An 11908-nucleotide genomic window follows, 5' to 3' on the forward strand; every position below is an offset into this window, starting at 1 on the left:
AAGAAAAGCTATGGAGACAAAATCCAGAAGCAGTGCTTTCAGAGTAGTAGAAATAAGCATTGAGCTTTAAAATTGGCCAAGAATTGAAAATTATTTAAAACTCATTTGCTGTGACCCTCTAATATAGACCCAGATAAAACTCCTGGGAAAATCTTATTGGAAACAGTGAGATATAGCAAAAAGGTAGATTCAGAGGATTCCTCAAGTTAATTTTTACAAATGAATTGAGGATATGCACTTTAATGGAAACTGTAAAAAATAATAAGAATAAAAACAAAAATAAAAGAGTAATTAACACAAAACAAATTAAAACAAAATTTAGCTTGAAAATTACTCATGGTAGAAAAAGTATCAAGATAGTGCCGAGTCAAATACAATAACCTTCCTACCTGTTGACAGGTATCAGGTTTATATAACAATAACTCAAGAAGTTTAGAAAATTATTGTAGTGTTTGTATAGTGTTGCATAATGAAGGAATCAAGAAGGTGGATTATGGTGGGTGACTGAGCAATGTAGCTAAAACCACTTACATTTCACAATTTCATTGGCCCCAGAATCTATGAACAGACATTTCACAGTGGGGAAGTCAGATCATGCTCACTTGCATGTGAATCTCTAAAGGCTGGCGGAAACCACATCCATGCTGTGTGTGATGTGGTATTGTGTAAAATCTCTGGAGTATCCTGAGACTGGATGAGCCTGAGTGCCATCATCATTTAGCTCCTTCATCAATTCCTGAGTTACAGCAGCTCCTTTTGGATCAAGACTGGAGACACCACCACCATTAAGTGTTTGGACACTTTTTGGCTCACCTGCATCTGAGAACAGTGATATCACTGTCCAAGCCTGAGGTGTCTGTGCAGCTCCCAAGACCCTGATCAGAAACCTGGGCAGGAGGCCATAGCAGAAACTCTTTGGACTGGGCTCAGTAAAATACTTCAAAGCAGAGGTTTAATGACAAAGGAGCCTGCAAGGAACAATAAAAACCAATACTCAGCCTGATCCAGGGTGCTGAAATGCATCTACGTGTGTATGCTGGTGGGGCCACTTTTTTTGTAGACTACCGTGTTAGTCCATTTTCATGCTGCTGCTAAAGACATATCTGAGACTGGGCAATTTACAAAAGAAAAAGATTTAATGGACTTACAGTCCCACATGGCTGGGGAGGCCTCACAATCATGGCAGAAGGCAAGGAGGAGCAAGTCACATCTACATGGATGGCAGCAGGCAAAGAGAGAGCTATGCAGGGAAACTCCCCTTTTAAAACCATTAGATCCCATGAGACTTATTCACTATCACCAGAAAAGCACAGGAAAAGCTGGGTGCTGTGGCTCACGCCTGTAATCCCACCACTTTGGGAGGCTGACGCAGGTGGATCACCTGAGGTCGGGAGTTCGAGACCAGCCTGATCAACATGGAGAAACCCCATCTCTACTAAAAATACAAAAAATTAGCTGGCTGTGGTGGTGCATGCCTGTAATCCCAGCTACTTGGGAGGCTGAGGCAGGAGAATTCCTTGAATCTGGGAGGCGGAGGTTGTGGTGAGCCAAGATCGCGCCATCACACTCCAGCCTGGGCGACAAGAGCAAAACTCCATCTCAAAAAAAAAAAAGAAAAGAAAAGAAAACAAAAGCACAGTAAAGGCCTGGCCCCATGATTCAATTACCTCCCACCAGGTCCCTCCTATAACTCGTGGGACTTCAAGATGATATTTGGATGGGGACACAGCCAAACCATGTCAGCTACTTTTTCCCCAGCTTTATTGAGGTATACTTGACAAATAAGAATTATATGTATTTATATACAACAGGTACAATACAATGTTTTAATATACGTACACATTGTGAAATGATTATCACAATCAAGCTAATTAATGTATCTATCACCTCAAATAGTTACCCTTTTTGGTGTGGTAAGAACATTTAAGATAAACTCTTTTAGCAAATTTCAAGTATACAATACAATGTTAGTAACTATAGTCATCGTGTTGCACATAAGGTTCCCAGAACTTATTTACCCTCCATGACAGAAACTTTGTACCTTTAAACCACCATCTCTCCATTTTCCCCAACCCCCACAGTCCCTGGGAACCACCTGTCTACTTTCTGCTTTTAGGAATTTGACTTTTTTAGATTTCATATATAAGTGAGATCATGCAGTATTTGTCTTTCTGTGCCTGGCTTATTTAACTTAGCATAATATTGGTGGGGCCACTTTTTAGGAAAAGCCAAGATATGGAAATCTAAATCGATTTAAAAGACAAACCAGGATCCAATGATTCTCATCATAAGTGGGATCTTTCTTTGTAAAATTATTCAGAATAAGGTTATTTTATGTATTCCATTCTCTGCTACTGTTAAAATACGCTTGGTTCTCACAACTAGGTCCATTCACCTTTCGTTGAACATATTATTTGCATAGAGTACAGTGTAGCTCTATTTAAATGAATTTAATTTAAATAATTAAATAATTCTATTTAAATGAATTTAAAGAGAGGAAATAGGAGTTTGATTAATGGTCTGTTTGGATAATATTTTAATCCAGGGGCTCAGTAGTTTGTTTTAAATGTGGAGGTCAGTTCTAGTTCAAACTGATTCATAGGAGTATTTTCATTTCTTTGGTGTGCAGGTCTGTGTTTGGGGTTTTTATTACAATTATTATTGTAGAAGAGGTTTCAGTTGAAAGTTCAGAAAAAATATTCGTAAGTGATTTCTGTTTGAGTTCAGTAGATCATCCAGGGATTCCTGATTTAGTTCAGTTCAATCTCCATGTATTTGTGTCTGTTGCATATATGGACGTGTCTGTACCAAGTATGTGCATAGTCACAGATATTCATCTTGATTTTTGTCCAAGCTCACCTCACCCTTTGTCTAAGCACTCAGCTCCTGATTGTTGAAAGATACCTCTGGGTGCACAGGAAAGTCTAAACTTCATAGAGAGAGAAGCAGCTTCCCATGGCTGAGTGGGAAGGCCCCCAGGAACAGCCTCCTGGGATGAAAAGGCTCCCAGATATCCAGCTATCTCCTGGGCCAGCACTTTCCCACATACTGCTCAGGCAGTTTATGACTAGCTGCTGCTAATCCCCCCACCACACCTCTTCCTGGGTTATTTCAACAGATATCTGAGTACCTATTATGAGCCAGTCTCTATTCTATGAGCCAAAACTCAACACTGAACAAGAGATACACATTTCTTGCTCCAGCCACACATCACAGTGTTCTTCCCTGAGATACCTACCTCTTGAGTTATCATAATTTTCAAGAATGGAACAGGATAGATAATAGACATTTATTTAAATTTTTGAATGATAAGGTTTGCCACCTTACCTGATATTCATTATTAAATAAGATGATTCCAAGAAAGAAAGACCCTGAAATGCACCTAAATTGCAGGTGATCTTTGGGAGGTGTTTGGTCTATACCATGTTTATATCAAGTATAAGATTTACATTTACCTGCAAGAATTATGGCATGTTAAAGAGCCTGTGTGAATAAATACGTAGCAGATTTGGAGAAAAAGTGAGTTTTGCTTTATTATAAATCTATTCTTCTTCATTCCACTATTCAAAAAATATTTGTTAAGCCATTTCTCTGAGCCAGGCACTTGTTCAGACAAGTAGGTAAGTATTGTATATCTCGGGCTTTAATACAAATGTTTTCATATTCATTACCTGAAATGGTACACAGAATTATCCTGTGCTGAAGACAAAGCAAAGCTACTTTCCAATCATGGTCCTGAGTACCCAGAGTCAAGGTTTCAAAATGCCCTTCTCAATATTGCATAGCTGATGAGCAGTGTTGTTACCAGGCAGAGATTAAAAACACCGAGACTGGGCCAGGCGTGGTGGCTCACACCTGTAATCCCAGCACTTTGGGAGGCCGAGGCATGTGGATCACGAGGTCAGGAGTTTGAGACCAGCCTGACCAACATGGTGAAACCCCATCTCTACTAAAAATACAAAAATTAGCCAGGCACGGTGGTGCGCGCCTGTAATCCCAGCTACTCGGGAGGCTAAGGCAGGCGAATTGCTTGAATCCGGGAGGCGGAGGTTGCAGTGAGCCGAGATCACGCCACTGCACTCCAGCCTGAGTGACAGAGTGAGACTCTGTCTCAAAAAAAAGAACACCGAGACTAGAGTTCTACTACTTGGGATCAAGTCCATCCTCTGCTGTGTGACCTTAGGCAAGTGATAACATCTCTGTGCCTTAGTTTCCTCATTAGTAAACAGAAAGAATAATAGTTCCTACCTCATTGGGTTGTTACTGTTATGAGAATTAAATAAAATAATGCCAGTTAGACACTGAGAACAGTGTCTGGCAGCTGTTGAGTGCTTAATAAGCCTTCACCATTATCGTCAAACTCAGTCTTCTGGTGCCAAAGCCTCTATCTGCTGCCTGTGTCCATAACTCCTGCCTGATTCCACTTTGCTCAGGGTTTTTCCTCCCTCAGATCAGAGGCATTAATATTTCAAACTCTCAAATTCCACTGGAAATTCTGACTGCGCTCATCAAAACTATTATGACAAAAGCCTTAAGACTGGTGGACATGAACCAATACAGTCACCAGTTTTTCACTTTCCATGTGAAAAACAGTTATATTTTCCAAGTCAAGCCAGTCTCCCTCATGGAAATTAAACCACCTTGGATTCTGGTAAGCTTGATATTCTTTTTATTAAAGCACTAAATTTGTCTTTATATAACAGAGGGAAAACTTGCCTCCCAGAACTAATACATGTTTTAATATCCATACCGATAATAATTCCTTAAGAATATTTTTAAATTTAGTTTAGTTTGGTTGAGGAGAACTTCTGTGATTTTTATTTTCACACACGGATCCCTTAGACAGTAGTTGGTCAATCAACACACATTTCCTGAGCATTTGTCTTATGCTGAACCCTGAAATAAATACTGGAGATTCAAAGATAAGTAAGAAGTGGTTCCTGACATCATGGGCCAAGGGAAATTGGAGAGGCAGCTGCCCTCTGAATGAGTATCCACGTGTTCTTATGAGTTACCTTGTTTGAAGAAATCTTATTTGGAAATGAACATTTTGAAAATGCATGCTGAGCTCACCTACTTCCATACTTTATGCAAGTTGAAGGTGCCAAGAAGCTGATCAATCTCACAGATGCTATGAGGATGGAGAAAACTGAGTCTGTTCTATCAATAAGGTCACAGAACTGGGGGAAACTCTGCAGCTTCCAATTCAGAATGGGGAGACACTTTGGCCAGGTTGGAAGCCTATGAGATTGGCAGAATGTCCAGCAGTAGAGTCCTCAGGCCCAAGATTCGTATTCTTTTGGCAAAATAGCAACTTCCTACTTCAGAATAAACAGTCTTAAAAGGCTTATGGAAATGGTTCTGAGGGATGGTTCACTATCCAAAAGCTCTTACAAAAGGTTTCAATAAGTTAAGTGTGAAAGAATCAGAAACAGATGGATTAAGTTTCTCACAGAATACCCAGGGCTTAACAATTAACAATAACAAAAACAAGTTTTAAAAAGGGAAACCATGTATGGCCATTGTCCAAGTTTGAGCCCTTGAATGAGGGTTGGAATGTTCTGCCAGACACCTAACTCTGTGGGGTCCTTTATTATCTACCATACCAAAACTATGAGCTTTAAATGAAGTTAGGTTTGTATACTGCTGCAGCCTTCTCTAGAATATGAACCATTGGAAATGCAGCCAGACACCCCTTAGTCATGCAGATCTGTTTCCCAGTGTATGCTCCACAGATCACTTGTTATATGATGTGCAAGCCCCCATACCATTGTTCAGGCCATCCTCTCTGCCAAGGAGTAGCTCTGCTGAATTAACCCCTCACGTCCCTCAAGGCTTACCTCCAATGCCAACTTCTTGGAGAAATTTTCTTTGTCCCTCTCTCAGCCAGGTCCTCCACCCAACCTGACAACTGCCCTTCCTGTTGGGTGACTCCAGACAGCTGGACCACAGCAAAACCCTAGTTGTCCACAACCCAAAGAATGAGCAAAAGCCAGTTAGCACCTTTGAGAACTAAGTCTGCACTCCAGTACCACACCACTGCACAACTCCAGGGGACACTGTTAATTTTGTATTCAATGAGAATGGCATCCTCCCTAGCAAAAAACAATGTGCATAATAATGACTTCTGGGGATGGGAAAAAAGGCAGCTCTGCTGCACTCATCTGTGGCCCTGCCTCCCCACACTTAACAATGTGTGCCAATAGCCATGCTACCCAGGACACTGCAAAGGCAGACACATACACTATAGTTTGAAGTGGAGAGAAAAGTAGAACGCCGTGGCTTTTATGGGAGAAACCAAAACATGGAATGGTCTATATGGTCCAGATTTAATGTTTCCCAAAGTGTATTCGGCAGATTGTTTGAAGTGTTGGACAAAAATAAGATTATCTGGTCAAATTAATTTGGAATTTCTTCTGAATGTCTTAAAGGCATGCAATATGTTGCTTTGTATCATTAACTTCCAAAGTGGAAGTGAAGAGAGAATAACTGGTTCAGTAGTTCCCAAACTCATTTGACCAAAGAACCTATCTTCATAAAGCAGCATTGTGGCTTTCTGAGAAACACATAAAGGAAGAAAAAGATATGGTTTTCTGCCTCTTTTTAAACAAATGGCATAGTGTCCCACCTCAATCTTATGCCCTCACTTGGAGCCCATAATAGTTTTTCTGCACCAATTGTCCTTAATGTGAGAGGTCCATGGATGAGTCCCAGAAGGTTTGTGAATGCCCTGAAATTGCATGCAAAATTATATTCACTGATGTATTCTTGGGAGACAGGCCTTCAGATCTGAGGAAAATTCAAGACTCCAAACTAAGGCAAATTCTCTACCAAATCCTTCTTCATTACTTTGGAACAATATGGGGGAAGGAGAAAGGGAATTATTTTCATGCCCAGGTAAATGGGGGCACATAAACAAACTCAAGAACACAAATGTTTATCTAATAAACATTTATTAATTAAACATCCCCGGGTCAGTAACGATGTGGGTGATGTACCTAATTTGGTCCAGAGTCTTTTTCTAGGAAGAGTGTGAAATTTTCACTTTGTAAGGACTGGTTTGGCATCTAGCATTGCAATGAGAATTGTAGTTTCCAAGGCTCTCACCCTCCACCATTCCTACATCATTCCAGCTGGCTGGCAAGGGCATAGATGGCAAATCCATTGCAGGGGCTCCAGATGCCTCCAGGCATCACAGAAGTGGGTCTCATTGTACAGAAAAAGGATCCAAGATAAAACGCGCAAGTTCAAAAGATCAAGATGCATTTTCATTGATCTTGGACTTGTAAGAGCAGTGCCATCAATCACAGTCGTTTAAAAATTCCTATTAATGGCCCAGAGTGCTGGGGTTCCCATATGGTTTGTCTTTATAACATTTGGTCTTGGGCATCTCTTTAGAATCAGCATGAGAATCTGTCAGTGTCAGATTCAGACCTTTGCCTGCTTCCTCACTCCTGGCAGTAGTGGAAGGGAGAAAAGGAAGAACATGTGCTTAAATATGTGCTTCGGGACAATGGAGATTTGGGGTTCAGCTATGGAGCCAGAGGACTGACAATACCTTGCCCCCGGGAGAAAGCAGGGGCTAAAACAAGATTGACCCAAGTCAATGAGAAAGTCCTAGGACAGGTCCTGGAACCATAGTGAGGAAGCAGCAAGTCTGGAAAAAAATTCTGCCCCAGCTCCTCCATGCAAGATATTCTGGTGGCACCAGGGGCAGGGCTGACCCTGATGTCCCCCAGTGGAGAAGCAGTGGGTATTTGAGGGACTGTGTATGTAGAACAAATCAATAGGAACTGAGAGAGCACCAGGAAGCAGGGTTGTAAGGGAAAAGGCCTTCCGAAAATCCAGGCTTGGCTGGGCGCGGTGGCTCTTGCCTGTGATTCCAGCGCTTTGGGAGGCCGAGGCGGGTAGATCATTAGGTTAGGAGTTTGAGACCAGCCTGATCAACATGGTGAAACCCTGTCTCTACTAAAAATACAAAAATTAGCCGGGTGTGGTGGCACATGCCTGGAATCCCAGCTACTCAGGAGGCTGAGGCAGGAGAATCGCTTGAACCCGGGAGGCAAAGGTTGCAGTGAGCCAAGATTACACCATTGAACTCCAGCCTAGGCAACAGAGCAAGACTCTACCTCAAAAAAAAAAAAAAAAAAAGGAAGAAAGAAAGAAAGAAAGAAGAAAGAAAGAAAGAAAGAAAGAAAGAAAGAAAGAAAGAAAGAAGGAAAGAAAAAGAAAGAAAATCCAACCTTGCATTATCTAGTATGAAAGCCACTAGTGACATGTGACAGTTGAGGACATGAAATAGTATGAATTTGAAATGTGCTATATGTGTGAAATACACATCAGATTCAAAGACTTGGTGTGAAAAAAATTATAAAATATACCATTAATAATTTTATATGGATTACATGTTAAAATGATTTTTTAATTTTTAGTTGACAAATAATAATTGTATATATTTATGAGGTAGAATGCAATGTTATGATACATGTATACAATGTGGAATGATTAAATTAGGCTAATGAACATATCCTTCACCTCACATACTTATCATTACGTTGTAATATATTTTCATATTGGGTAAAATTAAATGTATTACTAAATTGACTTATTCTTTTTTTACTTTTTTAATGCAGCTATTAAAATATTTAAGATCACATATGTGAGTCACAGTATATTTCTATTGGACAGCCCTATTCCAAAGCATGGCTATGTTAGTTTCCTAGGGCTACCCTGACAAAGTACCATAAGCTAGATGCCCTAAAACAACAGAAATGTATTCTCTCACAGTTCTGGAGGCCACAGGTCTGAAATAAAGATGTCAACAAGGTGGTCCCTCTGGAGTGCTCTGAAGAAGAATCTGCTCCAGGCCTCTCTCCTAGCTTTTGGTGGTTGTTGGCAATCCTTGGAGTTTTTTATTTGTAAATGCGTCAATCCAGTCCCTGCCTCCACTGTTTAATGGTATTCTTCTCAGTGTGTCTCTGTTTCTGTCTCTTCTCCTCTTTGTTTAAGGGCACCAGTCATGTCAGATTTAAGACCCACCCACCTCCAATATGATCAAAGATCCTACTTTCAACCAAGGCCACATTCTAAGGCTCTAGGAAAGATATAAATTTATACAACAGTATTCAAGCCAGTACAATGTCTAAACCTGTCCTTTTCAGGAAACAGAAGTCCAATCCTCACCTCCATGGAGAAGACACATTTTCTCAGCCTTGAGTGGTGAGTTATGCCCGCCATGTCCCCTCACACACTCACCACAGATACTCTGAACTCCAAAAGAACTGCTGTCTAGTGAGGAGCTTGCTTAGGTAAAACACATTCAGGACTGGAATTAGGAAATGGGTTCTAGTCCTGGCTGCCTCATTAACCACCATAGTGGCCTTTAGCAGAAATACTAAACCACTCTGAACCTCAGAGTTCCCTGTCTCTGCAATGGAAATACAAACCCCTGTACTTCCAAATTCACAAAATAGCTGTGAGGATTACATGGGATCATTGTAAAAGTGTATTAATAATCTATATACAATATAAGTCTTTGTTACAGGCTGCTGCCAACTCCTGTCCTTTTGCTACACAAGACAAACAGGAGAATCACTTCGAAGGCTGGAGGACCTGAGATCTCTCAGCTTCTAGCACAGATGGAGATGGACTCCTACAAAATCCTCCCTGCAGAACTCCCTGCCCCCAAAATTGTCCCTTTCAATCCAGTCTTCTCACTGTGGCCAGAGGATTATTTCCAAATTTTTGAAATCTAATCATGCCGTTTACTTTCTGCTTAAAAACTCTTACCAAAAAATATGTATTGATATAATAAATGATGCAGACCTTGCTTCTTCTGATCCAGGGACAGAAGAATGTTGGGGTGATCGTCTAGTAGTCTTCCTCTGGTTGAGGCCCAAGGATTAGGAGTCAGGCAAAATAAACACCAGATCTTAGTTGATGGAAGATTGGTGAAATTGTATGATGTACAGAATAGGAATTGGACACTATGCTATGTGGAATATATGCAACCATTCAGAGGAAGCCCAGGACATCTAAGCCAACTGTGAGGCAGGTTCAGTCAGCTGGGCAAATAACAGCAACTTCGGCAAGACCATGTTCCAATGGCCCATCAAGGGATGAGGCTCAGAGGAAGCCTGAATTAGAAACATTTGCCTTTTCTCATTAGGCCCAAGAAAGTTATTCATTTTGTTTTTTCTAGACTGTTTTATTTGGCACATCTTGAGTGAAATGGCATTCTCTTTTCCCAAGGTGCTTGAAGCTGCTTGTTTGTTTTTGCAATTGGCCATTTTACAAGTAGGGGTCATGAGCACTCACACTGAGACCTGATGCCACCGGTGAGCACGTTATTCTGCTAAAATACAGGACTTGGGTAAGGTCAACTGCATGGGAGATAGGCTGTGCTTGAGGATGGCAATGTATTTCCCACCTCTATCACTGATGGCTACTGTTTGTAGCTCTGCCAAGCAGTCTTCCAAAGTCCTCCTCCTTTGCGGTGCACAAGGATCCCTAAGTCAACTGTGAATTTGTTATTGATGCCTCTTGCATTCCCAACAACAGTCTCTATCAATGCCAACTTCTCCTTAAAAATCCCAATGCTCCAAGTCTCCCATTGAGTTAGCTCTGAAAGAAGCTAAGCTTATGTCTTCTAAGTAGGGTATCAGATGTCTTCAGTTTATCTTACACAGTCCTAGCTTCACTTGTACTGATATTAACAGTGCCTCTTTTCCTCTCAAAATTGTCCTTGCTTGGATGACAAATTATAAACACACCCTATTTTCAAACTATGTTTTTTAAACTGATATTAGCAGTGCCTCTTTTTCTCTCAAAATTGTCCTTGCTTGGATGACCAATTATAAACACACCCTATTTTCAAACTATGTTTTCAAAAAGAGATGGTATCATTCTTTTTGAATGATACCATCAGAAGATGCCAGAGCAATATGTTTTCTTAGGCAATAAGTTTGGAAAACATCTCTCATTTTGTCTTAGAGAATCACAACTTATATTAGCAAATTAAGAGCTCTGAGAAGTCCCTGCATAAATATGTCTGCTTAACTTTGTTAGGCCCAATGTTCCCAATATTTATTAAACCACAGCCCTTGATTTTTGATAAACACATATCAACATTTCCTTGGAAAATAGTTTGGAAAACACTTCCCTGAAATGTAAAAGACTCAATGTGCTTCTCCTCTCAGAATTTCAAAGAAATCCTTCCAGGAGAAGCATATAATCATCTGAAGGGTGGATGATACCCTCTGCAAATTATCCACATTGTTCATAACGATATTTTTTATTAAAAATCAGACAACATGATCTGACCCATTGATCTGACATGGCCTAAAAATGAGACAAGATCTTTGAAATCAGGACAGACCTAAACAAATCTAAGACATCTATATGTGGTCCTGCCTACATTCCTTTCATGGTAGACCTCAGGCCAGATTTTTTCAACCCCTCAGAGGGAGCTCTTACCACTAATATGTCCAGGCTTATCTCTGAAATCCTCCTGGGACAGTAAAGTGATACTGTTATTCCACCAGCCTTGCCTGCTCTACCATGCAGCAGTCAGCCACTAAAAGCCTGAGTGCTCAGGCATAAAGGCAGGCCACCTTCCATGGGGTCATTTGGTAGAGACCACCTTCCATAGGGTCATGGCACCCCCCTCTCTGGTTCATGGGGTAAAGATATGAGTGACTGGATCTCACCCACCCATCCTCTAATCTTTGCCATGAAAACAAACCACACCTTGTGTACTTCTGACAAATCTGAATTTGTAACAGAGTTAAAGCCTTATCCCATCGTGCAGTGCTCAGCACATAGGAGGCATCTGCAAACATCACAGGCTGAAAACTCTTACAGCCTAGAGAAATGGACATTTGTGTTTTCTTTACCATAAACCTAGGGT

Source organism: Pan troglodytes, chromosome 1 (genome assembly GCF_028858775.2).
Source record: "Pan troglodytes isolate AG18354 chromosome 1, NHGRI_mPanTro3-v2.0_pri, whole genome shotgun sequence".
Taxonomy (NCBI): domain Eukaryota; kingdom Metazoa; phylum Chordata; class Mammalia; order Primates; family Hominidae; genus Pan; species Pan troglodytes.